This window comes from Pinus tabuliformis, chromosome 4_2, assembly GCF_031772625.1.
Source record: "Pinus tabuliformis cultivar Carrire ecotype Pingquan chromosome 4_2, CPIR1, whole genome shotgun sequence".
In the NCBI taxonomy this organism is placed as follows: domain Eukaryota; kingdom Viridiplantae; phylum Streptophyta; class Pinopsida; order Pinales; family Pinaceae; genus Pinus; species Pinus tabuliformis.
The window spans coordinates 101,334,713-101,346,449 of record NC_142304.1 but is presented as its reverse complement, the minus strand read 5'-3'; the positions used below and the strand labels follow the sequence as shown (position 1 = coordinate 101,346,449).

Sequence of the window (11,737 nt, the reverse complement as noted above, 5' to 3'; positions counted from 1 at the left end):
CTCTCTCAACCTGGTAGGGCTAGCTACCAGGTTAAGATTGGTTTGTGGTTATCCTAGGATTGCCTTCCTTCAACCTGAGGTCAATCTAGGCTCTAACACCATTGTTTTAATATTTTCTTATCAAGTGATTTAGGATCAAAATGGTCAAAAACATATTCTATTAGATAACTAAATTGCTTGAATGAGTGCATGTACTTAGGAGGAAACGTGTGGCACCATAGAAATGGGTATTCACAAAGTGTGTGTGCGAGCATCATACATACCTCTATTTCATTAAAACCTTCCACATTATCCATGAATGCATGGAAGTCATCTAAGTGCTCAAGCCAGGCCACTTCACCTTCACCATCATACATGATTTTTGACAAGTCATCAAAGAACTTCCTCTCGACTTCAAAGGGATGTCCATTGGAAAAACATTGCGGAGGGTTAAATTTAACAATATCCATTACAGATGTGTGAAGATTCAAAGCAGATTGAGAGGACTCAAATTGTCATATGGACCTCCTTATAGCGCCAAATTTTTTTATGGTGTTGGACCCACCAACATGTCAAGGGATCTCCACGGTAAGAAGTTCCAACTAGATCTCAGGCCGTTTGGAGCAGGAGTCCCAACAGTGGGTAGTACGGTATCGCCTTAACTATGGTTGCACATAGAGGTAAGTAATATGTACTTGTTTGAAGCAAGGGTGTGACCTTGCAACAAGTCAGGGAAGATGATGAAAGGCTCTAACACACAGAAGGGGAGAGAAGTGTGCCCCTTGGAAGCCTATGATAACACACAAATTGAAAGGGAACATACGAGCTGAAATAAATCATTATATGGAAAGAAGGATAGCCGACAATCCAAAGTGATGAGTTATACCAACAACACACTTCGATAAGATTCATACAAACACATACGGAATAGTCCATATATACATGCATAAATTACAACTACATACATCATTAGATTAAGAAGGGTAGCAAAACTACAATAACAATATATGCATGGAACATGTTGGCTATGTTATATTAAAAGAGTGAAAGATTCAATCATACATACAACCATGACAACCACGAGCCCCAATAGTAGAACATTACAGTCACTATCAACTGCTCCTCCAAAGAGATGTACTCACTTTGCACTATGGAGAATCCAAGGCTCATTACAATACACTCCAAGCTTTCTCTAGGTTATACCTATTAGAAGCTTGGCTCCGAAAATCCCTTACAATGATTTATGAGGTTCTATATATAGAAAAGGGTGGGGTGATCCTTGAAATTCCCCTTTATGACTCCTAGCCTACCCTCATGACTCTTCAACTTACACATGACTGTTTACATTCTACTATTGACACTTGGTCTTTCATTTAAAACATGTTTACAACACAATCTGCACATGTACATATGTGATACAAAAGTGGTCTTGAGTAAGCCATACAAGACATCACTAAGACTTAGACCGCTGTGGAAAGACTAACTCATTTACATCCTCTTTGTGATCGATGGTGGTGAACTGATGCCAATCTTGGTAGTCTATTATGGTGTCCATGTACTCTGTGGTGACATCCTTCTGAAAGAAAACTCTTGCCTCCGATGCATCCGAGTACATTAATTTAGCACCTCTGTCCAACTCGTCAGATAGCATGCACATCATGGTCTTGAGTGCAACTGAACCAGTGACAAACTGGTGTATAGTGTCTACGCTCATTTTTAAGTATGTGCTGGTGTCTATACGCATCAATTGCTTGAAGTACATGTACAACTCTAGTTAGAATTGCTTCTTTTCTTTCATCTCAGTGAGTGTGCTAATGGATGGGATTGCATGTGTATGGATAATGAAATCCTTGCTCTTGAGCACTCGTGCATGTGAATCCTGTAAGCTAGTGATGAGTTGCGGGAGTTATTCATAGTTCCAAATCTGACTTCGGATATGTACCTTCACCTCCACTGCCTTTGGCTTCATCATATTTGGTAAGTACAATGGGGCTCCCTTGTACCTCATTGTCCATATCTGCATGTGATCGACAATGGTGTGTATGTCTGTCAAGATGCATGCTCTCTTAACACAATGTTGGTACAAACCATTAAGATGGACAACTGACTTACGCATGGTGATGACCCTGAAATAAAAATTTTGCATGATTTTCTCGAGAGACGATACGTCATCAAGTATTGATTTCTTCAACTCTATTGTGGTGGATACTATAGCTTTCTCTTCTCCCTACTTGGCCACTTGAAAATCTTTATCCATATGCTCATTCTCAGCTATCAAGAATATCACACTTGAGCTAGTGGCTTCAGCATATGCCTTTGTACCATCGACCAATGGAGCTAGATGTCTACGCACATCAGACACAATCACTCATTCTTGAAAATGTGCAGGAGATACATGGACATTTAGAGTGGGCACTCTATGCAGGTGCACAACTTTGTGTTGTGTCTCATCGAATGATATGTTGTGCACATCCACTTTTGGATTATCCTCAAGGATTTTAGTGTCTCCTTGATCACTTGGGACTTGGTCTACTCCTGGATCTGGTGAAGCCGGTGGAGTGACCTCTTGGTATTTGGGCATGAGGTCTGTATCTTGATCCTTCTCTGGCTGAACCACATCCATGTCCATATTCTCCAACATATGTTCAATATCTTGAGCAAAGTCTTGCTCTTGCGACTTCTCACCCTGTTTTCTATCTGCCAGCTATGATGAGTCAATAACCTGTATTGGCGCAGTTTCATCAATGTGTGCATGTTGCGCCTCTTGCTGTTCCTTTTCCTACCGCACTTCCTTCTCCCTTCATCGCAACTCTTATTGTTCCTTTAGTTGTTGCTTCAAGCCCTACAACCTCTAATCTGCCTCCTCCAGTTTCTGCTTCTTCCTATGTCTTTGTGCAATCCTTCGATTCTGCCATCGCGTCTTTGCCTCAATCTACAAAGCTGCTTTTAACACAAGTGGATCTGCTTTAAACTTGTAGCCTTTCTCTGCTTCTACCCTATCGAAAACCTTCTTCTTGCCTTTGTCAAGTGCAAGTTTTCTTCCCTCTGCTGTTGTTGATGTTGCTGCTCTCTGAGATGCTGTTGGCTTGTCACTGCTAACCACTGTACAACCACTCTAAATGGTTTCTTATGCCAATGGCATGCCTCATGGATATAAGGATGATACACTCTCGCATAGTGGTCTTACACTAAGCGATGTAGGTCATATGGATTGAAACTTATGGTGCCAAAGGTGAACCTCTTGAATTCCTCCATCTTTGCCTCAACATGCTTGAGATTTTGGATCTCATAAAACACGATCCACAAAGGAAGAGCAGGCCATGGTGCCTTAAAAGATGTCATTGATGTCCTCCCATTTGATCTTGATATCCATGTCTATGAACAAATTAGTGTCTTCATAGATGGGAAAGCTCATAGACACTTGCTCTCAACGGTTTCCTTTGACCCTACTCTCTTAGAAGCCATTGTACCTATGTTGCTGAGAGACTGATGAACACCTGTGATACCTGGAGATAGAGAAACACTCATGGAAAGAAAACTATCAGTTGAAAAACAAAAGCAACTTGAGGACTGACATGTAACACACATGGGTGACTGCCTAGGAAATTTGCACAATTTTCACTAGGAGGCTGGGAGACTGAATTCCAGAAATGCGTAGAGCACAGTCCATCTTGGCCTACTAAGGACTGGAACTGTGCAATGCAAATTTTTATTCAGCATGACTGCAATCTGGGAGAATTGCATTGCGCAATTCTAGGGGCCAACTGAGGTACTGCCTCTTAGAATTATGTAGAGCACACCTTGGGAGGCCAGTGAGAGGTAAGCTCTGCGCAATTTCTGGGAGTAAGGCAAGGCCTTCCATCCCAGAAATGCGTAGTGCAAGCTGGGAAAGGCAAGGTTTTGGCCAAGTGAACTTAGACTCCTCGATGGGTGATTGAAAACAACAAGGACTGAATGCATGTGAGAAGCTGGGTGAAAACATGAGTGAATGAACATGCATGTAATGAGTGAGTGTAGGATTCAGTAAAATGGGAAAACAATGAGGTGTGTGAAGTGAGTCGCTGCAATGACGACTGTCAGTGCAGAAACAATTTCATGCATGCAAAAATAAGGAAATTGAAACAATTCTTCTACAAGCTAACATGCATTAAAATGACAACACACGTTCAACAAAACAAAGAAAACAACAATCACACAAACCGAAATACAAAAAGCGACAAAAAAGCATAAAAATACATGAAAAGCAGACTTACCCAGGAAAAGTTGTGATAAGTGTGTTGGATGTTCCTGATGCGTTGGGGATGCCAGAGTTCCAAGATTGAACTGAATAATGAGCTATGAAGTGTCGAATAAATAGTGATTACAAGATCGAGGCTTATGACGCGCATGCCACAAATCTAGGAAAAGGTGACATTTTGTGGGAGGTTTCTAAAATGGATTTTGCATGTAACCCCCAGTTGCTAAATATAGATCCCTAAAATCTAGGGATGCTTTTTGATTTTTTTCTTTTTTAGGGAAAAATTTGTTCATGCATGCAAGAAAATATTTCACAGTCCTGGAGGGAACCGATCAACTTGTGAGCACATGCAATGGACAACAAACCTTGGGATGACTTTTGAGCAGTTTCTGGGCTGAGTGGCTCTAGATGCTCCTCAAGCTCTATGCAATTTTTTGACTAAATCCAAGGTTGCCATTCCAGAATTGCGCAAATTTTTAGAGAAAGCCCAGTGATGGGATGCTCTGTGCAATTTTCTTGGGGAAGGCAGCTTGCATGCTTTGCGCAATTTTGGAGAACAACTGGCTGCTAGGATACTTTGCACAATTCTGGAGAGGAAGGCTAGTTTCCCTCCAGTTCTGTACAATTATCCAAGTCAGCACAAGAACCGGTTGAAGACCACGTCATAGGAAGTCAACTTGCAGATGAAAGGAAAACATGTTAGCCAACACAAGCTGATAAGCCAAAGAAACTCAACTAAAAGCATAAGTACCTGGGCAAATGATGCTAAGGATGGTTGGTAGGGAGGCTCCAAAATGAAGCCAAGGAAAAATTTTGGAGGATGGTTGTAGCTGCTACAATAGGCCCTCTTAGACAAATTCGGCCTTAGCTAAATTTTTCTCTTATATCTCATGGAGATGTGATGTATGGTGGATTTTTACTAATAGAGCTATTTATTGGCTTTGGAGATGTCGTTTTGGAACAATAAGTGACATGCTCATACATTTTATTTTGAAATTGTATCTCGTATTTGATAAATATTTGTTATTTGTGGTTATTGTATGGAATGGTTGATTATATAGGGTTTCTATGTGCAAATTTATGGTTGGAAATTATTCTATGACCTCTTGATGAAAATATTGCATTCATTACCTAATTATAGAATGCGAATGACAATCAGTGAAGCATGACCCTTATAAGATGTAATGTCCCTTCCTAAATTATTTTGGAATAGGATTAATTTCTACATTTTGGGGCCAATTTTGGAGGTGAAGGGCCCTTTTCATTTTTATTAGAAGACGTAGGAGTTAGAAGTAAGTTACTTTGGGATTTTCTTAGTATCATGTGGGGCCACCCACACAAGGAAATACGAAATCCCTAAGCCAATGGTTCGAAATGAATGAGAGGGAAAATCTAAGGCTTAGTGAGGGACCCACGAAGGAGGGAAAAATGATCCATGAAATCTATAAATAGGAGGGAACACTCTTCACTTGACATCTTTTGGTATGTCGCTTTCTCTTTGGTTGCTTGAGCTGCTTAGCGAAGTCACTTGCTATTCAACAAGAGTTCTTCAAGTGAAGAGCGCACCCTTTCTTCGGGGGACTTCGAATGCCACCCTAGGAATGTTTTTCTTCATTCTTCCGGAGGTTAGGATTTCATTGTGGTTTCCAGCAGCTGCATTCATCTCTAGGTGGTGCGTATTTCTGGAGGATGCAGTGAAGAGGAGGGTGAGTTTCCTTGTGGTGCCTTGCAGTGGAGTTTTGTTGGGAGATTTTCTAGAGAGGAGGAATGCGAGGTTTGCTAACATTTTGGAGAGTTTGGGAGCTGAAGGAGAGTGCTTCTTGGCACTGTGACTTTCGCACTTCCTGGGCTAGCGCAAAGACAAAATTTGGTGCACACGTGGGAGGTAGAGCATTAGTCTTTAACATTGAAATTTTCTGGGGAAGCTAAGGGAAGGAATTCTAGAGGATGTTTCTACATTTGCAGAACTTGGGAGGATGTTTTTTCTTGTATTCCTTGTAGGCCATATTATTGAGTAGTTTGGAGGGGCGTAGGCCATATTGGAGGCCAAATTTGGGAGGTTGGATTTAGATCAAACCCTTTCTGGGTTTTTGTGAGTTTTCTTTAAGGAGCTTGGGGTTGATTTCGTAGCATTTTATGAGTAGCGAAAGTGGAGTTTCTTGCAGTTAATTTCTAGCTAGCAGTGTAGTTTTCTGGGCAATGCAGAGAATTAGAGGAGCAATCATTTTCCAGTACTTGATATCATTGTCTCATCACCTGGGTTCTGTCATGCTTGCCATTGAGGCAAGTCCAGGCACATTCCTCCATACTTTTGTACTTTCTCCATTGATTAATAAAATGGGTCAATTGGTTTTACTTCTGGAGTTTCTATGAGCATTTAATGATTGTTGAAAATTTCTGTGTATAAATCGTTTTTTATTTTCATATCACTTTTTATTTAAGTTTGGAAGATTACATAAGACCCTTTAAGACTCGTGGGTCTTAACGAGTCATATGATGAAACAAGTCACTCTCATAGAACCCACACATAAGACCCTTACCCACATTGACTCACATAAGACTCGTTTTGACTTGTTGAATCACATATGATTCGTATAAAACTTTTACGAACCCATATAAGACCTGTCTTGGTACAAAATATCATTTTTTTTTTCATTTTTTAGATCCCATGGAGGGAAAGGGAAAATGTATTTTTCCGAGTATTATACGATTCTTTCCTAATTTTCATATGAGTCACCGAGTCAATAGCTAGAGGAGTCTTATACAGGTATGAGTCGTGCAACGCTGATGGCAATCCCATGGGTGAAGCTTTAAACGAGCTCTTCTGATTGACTTTGTTCCCTCACAAAAGTGATAGTTATGGTTTGAAACCTAGGGTTTCATATTTCCTTACTCTTTTGCCAAGGTTTAAAAAATCTTTAACCATCCCCTAGACTCCATCACCAAAGATCAAGGCACTAGCCTTTTGTTGCATGGTTGATAATCTTGAAATCATTTTAAATTTCAGATTTTCCATTCTTTAACCTTATTTTTGACATATTAAGGAAAGTCACTAGCTAGGGCAAGGGCATCTTTCTTAATTATGGTTGAAGACGTTTCTTGGTAGAGTGATTCAACACTTAGAGGTGAGGTATTTTCCTCAAAGTCAGTTAATTCCAGTGGTTAATTTCTCCTTTTTAGGGTAACATCCCTTGCACTAAATAGATTTGCTCCTAGTTGACGCAAGAGCATCAAACCCTAGGAAATCCATTTTTGACTAGACACAAGGAGATCATGAAGTTCTCTAAAGGCTAAGAAATTCCCTCAAATATAATTTGTGTATAAAATCTAGAATAGGAAATTTTGATGTAATTACAAGTGGCCAACAAGAATCTAGGTTGTTAGGTTGTTTTAGTGAGTTGGTGTTTTTCCCAAGTGGGCCTTTGCAAAAGGAACAAATGTCAAGTTCAGGTGTTAGTATTCCTAGGTATTTGGGTTAGATATCCAAAATAAATGTGTTCTGTTAGGATATTTTCTAGGCAATAGGAGGATTTACATGCATGTACAATTGGAGCAAAAGGTAGTTTTAGTGTGAGTAGTTCAAGGAGTAATGTAATGTCCCCAAATTTTAGATTGCCTTGTGGTGAGATTAGGAGAGATATGAGAGGTTATGTTAGCCAGGTCACATGAGTTTTATGGCGATCGAATGGGATCACTTGCCATTTTTCATCATCAGGATCAGTTCCACAGAGTTCGATCTTGGTTTCATTGCATTCTGATGATTTCCATAAAACATAGTTATTGATAGACATATCTTAATTAATTACACTTAAGGTGTTGTTTTGGGTTTATTACTTGGAGAAACACCTTAGTGCAATAATTTTTTTGGAACCATGATGAAAAAATCTACAAGACATAATGATGAAAAGGGGCTTTGAGAGACTGGTGTGATTATAGTGCTAGTTTAAGTATTTTCTGGAGATACAAGTGACTTTAATTTTAAATAGTGATAAAAGTGACTTCAATTAGTAATAAAAAGTCACTTTGAAAATAGGAGGTGTTATCACTTAGGTTGTTCCCCAGGAAAGCTCTAATGGGGGAATACGGCCGAGGTAACCACTAACCAGTCTTTTAGCTGCAGATTCTAGCCAACCTGCAACCAGAGAGGGCTCTCTCTTTGTAATTTAGCTTTGTTTTGAAGTATTTTAGGCTAGTTATGATGCACAGAGTTTGATTTTTTAAATTTGTTGGGTGGTGATCTTAAATAGAGCTGGGATGCAAGTCTAAAACAATTTATACCATTGGGAAAATGGGGTCAATGATGATGTACTGCTGAAAGTGTTTTCTTTGGTAAAGGGTAATGCTACAGAGCAAGATAATCAGTCTTGGAACAATTTTGAGATTTGGAAGTTAATGGAATGTAAGCCAGTGGATGAAGGGCAGTGAAGAATCCTTCATCATGCTGGCAGAGGGAAGGTGGATGAATATTATCAAGGAGCAGTAAATAATTCCTAGGCAAAATTCAAAGTGAAAGAATCAGTGGAAACATGAGCAGCTAAGAATTCCTGTTTATGACTAACTCCGAAGAAAACATAATTAATACCAGAGATTGAACACATAGTGTATTTAAACAAATTCTGGGCCATTCTTTTTCTTTGTTACTAAGACTATGAAACATGTTATGAAATTTGCAAACACAGAAAACATAAACGCAGGTTAGAGCAACTTATTGATCCATAGAAAGACATAGGAGTTTTGCAGCAGTTCCCAGAACATCAAATCCACATTCAGACGGTCTAGCAATAGTGAACTTTAACAGCCTTTGTATTATATAGTCTCAAAATTACAACGCAGTCCAGAGCGAAAATCACCAACCCCAAATACATATTATGGGGAGGTATTTATACAAAAAGGGAGATACAAAATATCATGTAGATAAGTTCTCAAGCAATAACTTGCTTCACCAACCCTTCAAAAGAAGTAAATGAGAGAAATAAATTCCGCAGTAAATGTTGGTGTGCTAGCTGTTTAATTTGTCAGAGATATTTGAATTTTGGACTGAGTAAGTCGGCTAGTAGCTGCGTCTTTACTCTACGTTTCCTGCGTTTGCTGCCTTAATGTCTTGCTGTGTTGCTGTCCCGGCCTTGTCATCAGTGCTTGGTCTTTTATTAATGATCTACAGTCACAATTCAACTTTTTCTTTCTATTGTTTTCACTCTGTTATCACTTAAGAATTATAATTTCAAAACCGCTCACATTAGTTTGATGGTAAAAAATTCAGTGCTAGTCTAGTTTTGAGTTTTTGTTTGCCTTAGAGTCTGAGTCTTAGAAGTCCACTGTGCATCCTCATTCACCACTGGTCTCATAATTTACACAATTTCCATGTGTCAGCTTTGTTCAAAGGTTATTATGTGCTACAAAGCTCCTTAAGTGATTTCGTAGCGCATAAGTCAGTTTTAGGTGTTTTCGCAGCGCAACATGTTTCATGTGATTTCGTAGCGCAGAAACTCGGTCTAGGTGATTTTGTGCTGATCTATAGCAAATCTCACCCAGCTGTCATACTTATCAGAATCCACTGTGTTTTAGGTAGTTAGGTGTCTTGGTATTGACACATGTTGCAGTCGTTGCTGAGAAGGAGACAAAGGGTTCTGTTTACGATCTGAATGCATTTAATGGAAAGTTGCTTGCTGACATCAATCAAAAGATTCAGTTATACAAATGGGAGCTCCGTGATGATGGTTCAAGAGAATTGCAGTCTAAATGTGGCCGTCATGGGTACACCGCAGCAGCAGAGGCCATAATATTATTAATGTTAACAATACCCGGATTGGACCACCTGGGAAAGGGCCTAAATGCGGTGGGATTTGACTGTACTCCACATGCCTCTCATTTAAAAGGCACAAAGCAACACCTTCAACGAGATTTAACGCGAAAAAAACTCTATTCGAAGATAAACCCTTTCTCTGACGCTGTATTCTGTTAAGCGTGTTTGCTACTTTGGCCTTTGTTCTGCTCTGATTTACTCCCAGCATCAAAGATGCCGAAGTCTAAGCGCAACAAAATGGTGACAATTTCTAAAACCAAAAAGAAGGGAAGGGAGCATAAAGAATCAATAGTGAATCAAGTGAGGCAAGCTGTGGAGGATTACATCTCAGTATATGTTTTCTCATTTGAGAATATGCGGAATGTGAAGTTCAAAGATCTCAGAGACCGATTAAAGGGTAGCAGCAGGTTCTTTCCAGGATCAAACAAAGTATTACAGATTGCATTGGGTCGCACAGCTGCTGATGAAGTCAAGGACGATATTCATAAAGCTAGTGAGATGTTACATGGTGAATGTGGTCTATTCTTTACCAATCTACCAAAAGAAGAGGTTATGAGAATTTTTGAAACTTTTGAAGAGCGTGATTTTGCAAAGACTGGATCACTTGCAACAGAAACGGTTGAGTTGAATGAAGGTCCTTTGGAACAATTCACGCATGAGATGGAACCATTTCTGCGGAAGCAGGGGATGCCAGTTCGATTAAATAAAGGTGTGATAGAATTAGTAGCAGATCATGTAGTTTGCCGAGAAGGAGAGCCAATATCACCCGAAGCATCTCGCATACTACATTTAATGGGTGTTCAAATGGCTACATTCCACCTCAACCTTGTATGCCGGTGGAGTCCTGATGAGTTTGAGATTTACAGAGATCATGGTGTGGCAAATCCTTCAGATGGTTCGTAGTGCATGCATTAAGCATCAAATTCTTTTACAAGTTTTTTGGTTCACGGTATTATTTTAATGTAATACCTCAAGTTCCTTTTGGCATAAAATATTGGCTTATGAATGGGAGAACTTCTGAGAATAGTTTTCTCATTCTAGTGTTACTAGAGTTATTGGTTTGTAATATAGGTAACAAGCTCATGTTGGTGTAGCTCTTTTAAATGCAATCGCACCTGCCCAATCATCCCAAAACTCTACGTTGGCACAATCGTAAAATTCTGGGGCAGGTAAACCCACGAAATCAAGGAGATCCAAGGGTGGAGCACCTGATTCAGCTGGTCATTCTGGAAATGCTATTGCAACTGATGAAGGGCAAACAGGCAATGAATCCATTAATCAGCCAGTGAGGTACCAGCCAGCTTCATACAGTTATATTTGGAACAGTCAATGGTGTTATTGATGTCATTGCATCTTTTCCTCAGGAGAAATATCTGTTTCTTGAAAAGTTGCAAGCAAATATTTTCAAAACGATCAAGGGAGTAAGGTGCTTAAGCCATGAACACTGGCGATCATTTAGCTATGAAAGGAAGACTGTGTTTTTGAAATTACACAGCAGTTTCGTAGCGCGCTACGAAACTGCTGTAGCTGCATGTTACAATTCAGTTGATCAATTATGATTGACAAAGCAGCAAATCTTTTTGAAAGGTTTTGTCATCACACAGGTACATGGGAAAAAGCTTCCAACGCATCAAGGACGTGGCAGTCTTCTACATTTTGGGTAATTAAAGGATAAAGACATGCTTCTTTTCATTCGAATATTTTGAGGAAAACTAAAG

The 11,737-nt window shown here is 39.6% G+C and overlaps 1 pseudogene; it reads left to right on the top strand.

Moving 5' to 3' along the window:
• The first annotated feature begins 10,217 nt into the window (after positions 1 to 10,217).
• On the top strand, positions 10,218 to 11,054 carry LOC149168487 (uncharacterized; annotated as a pseudogene).
• The last annotated feature ends 683 nt before the right edge of the window (positions 11,055 to 11,737 follow it).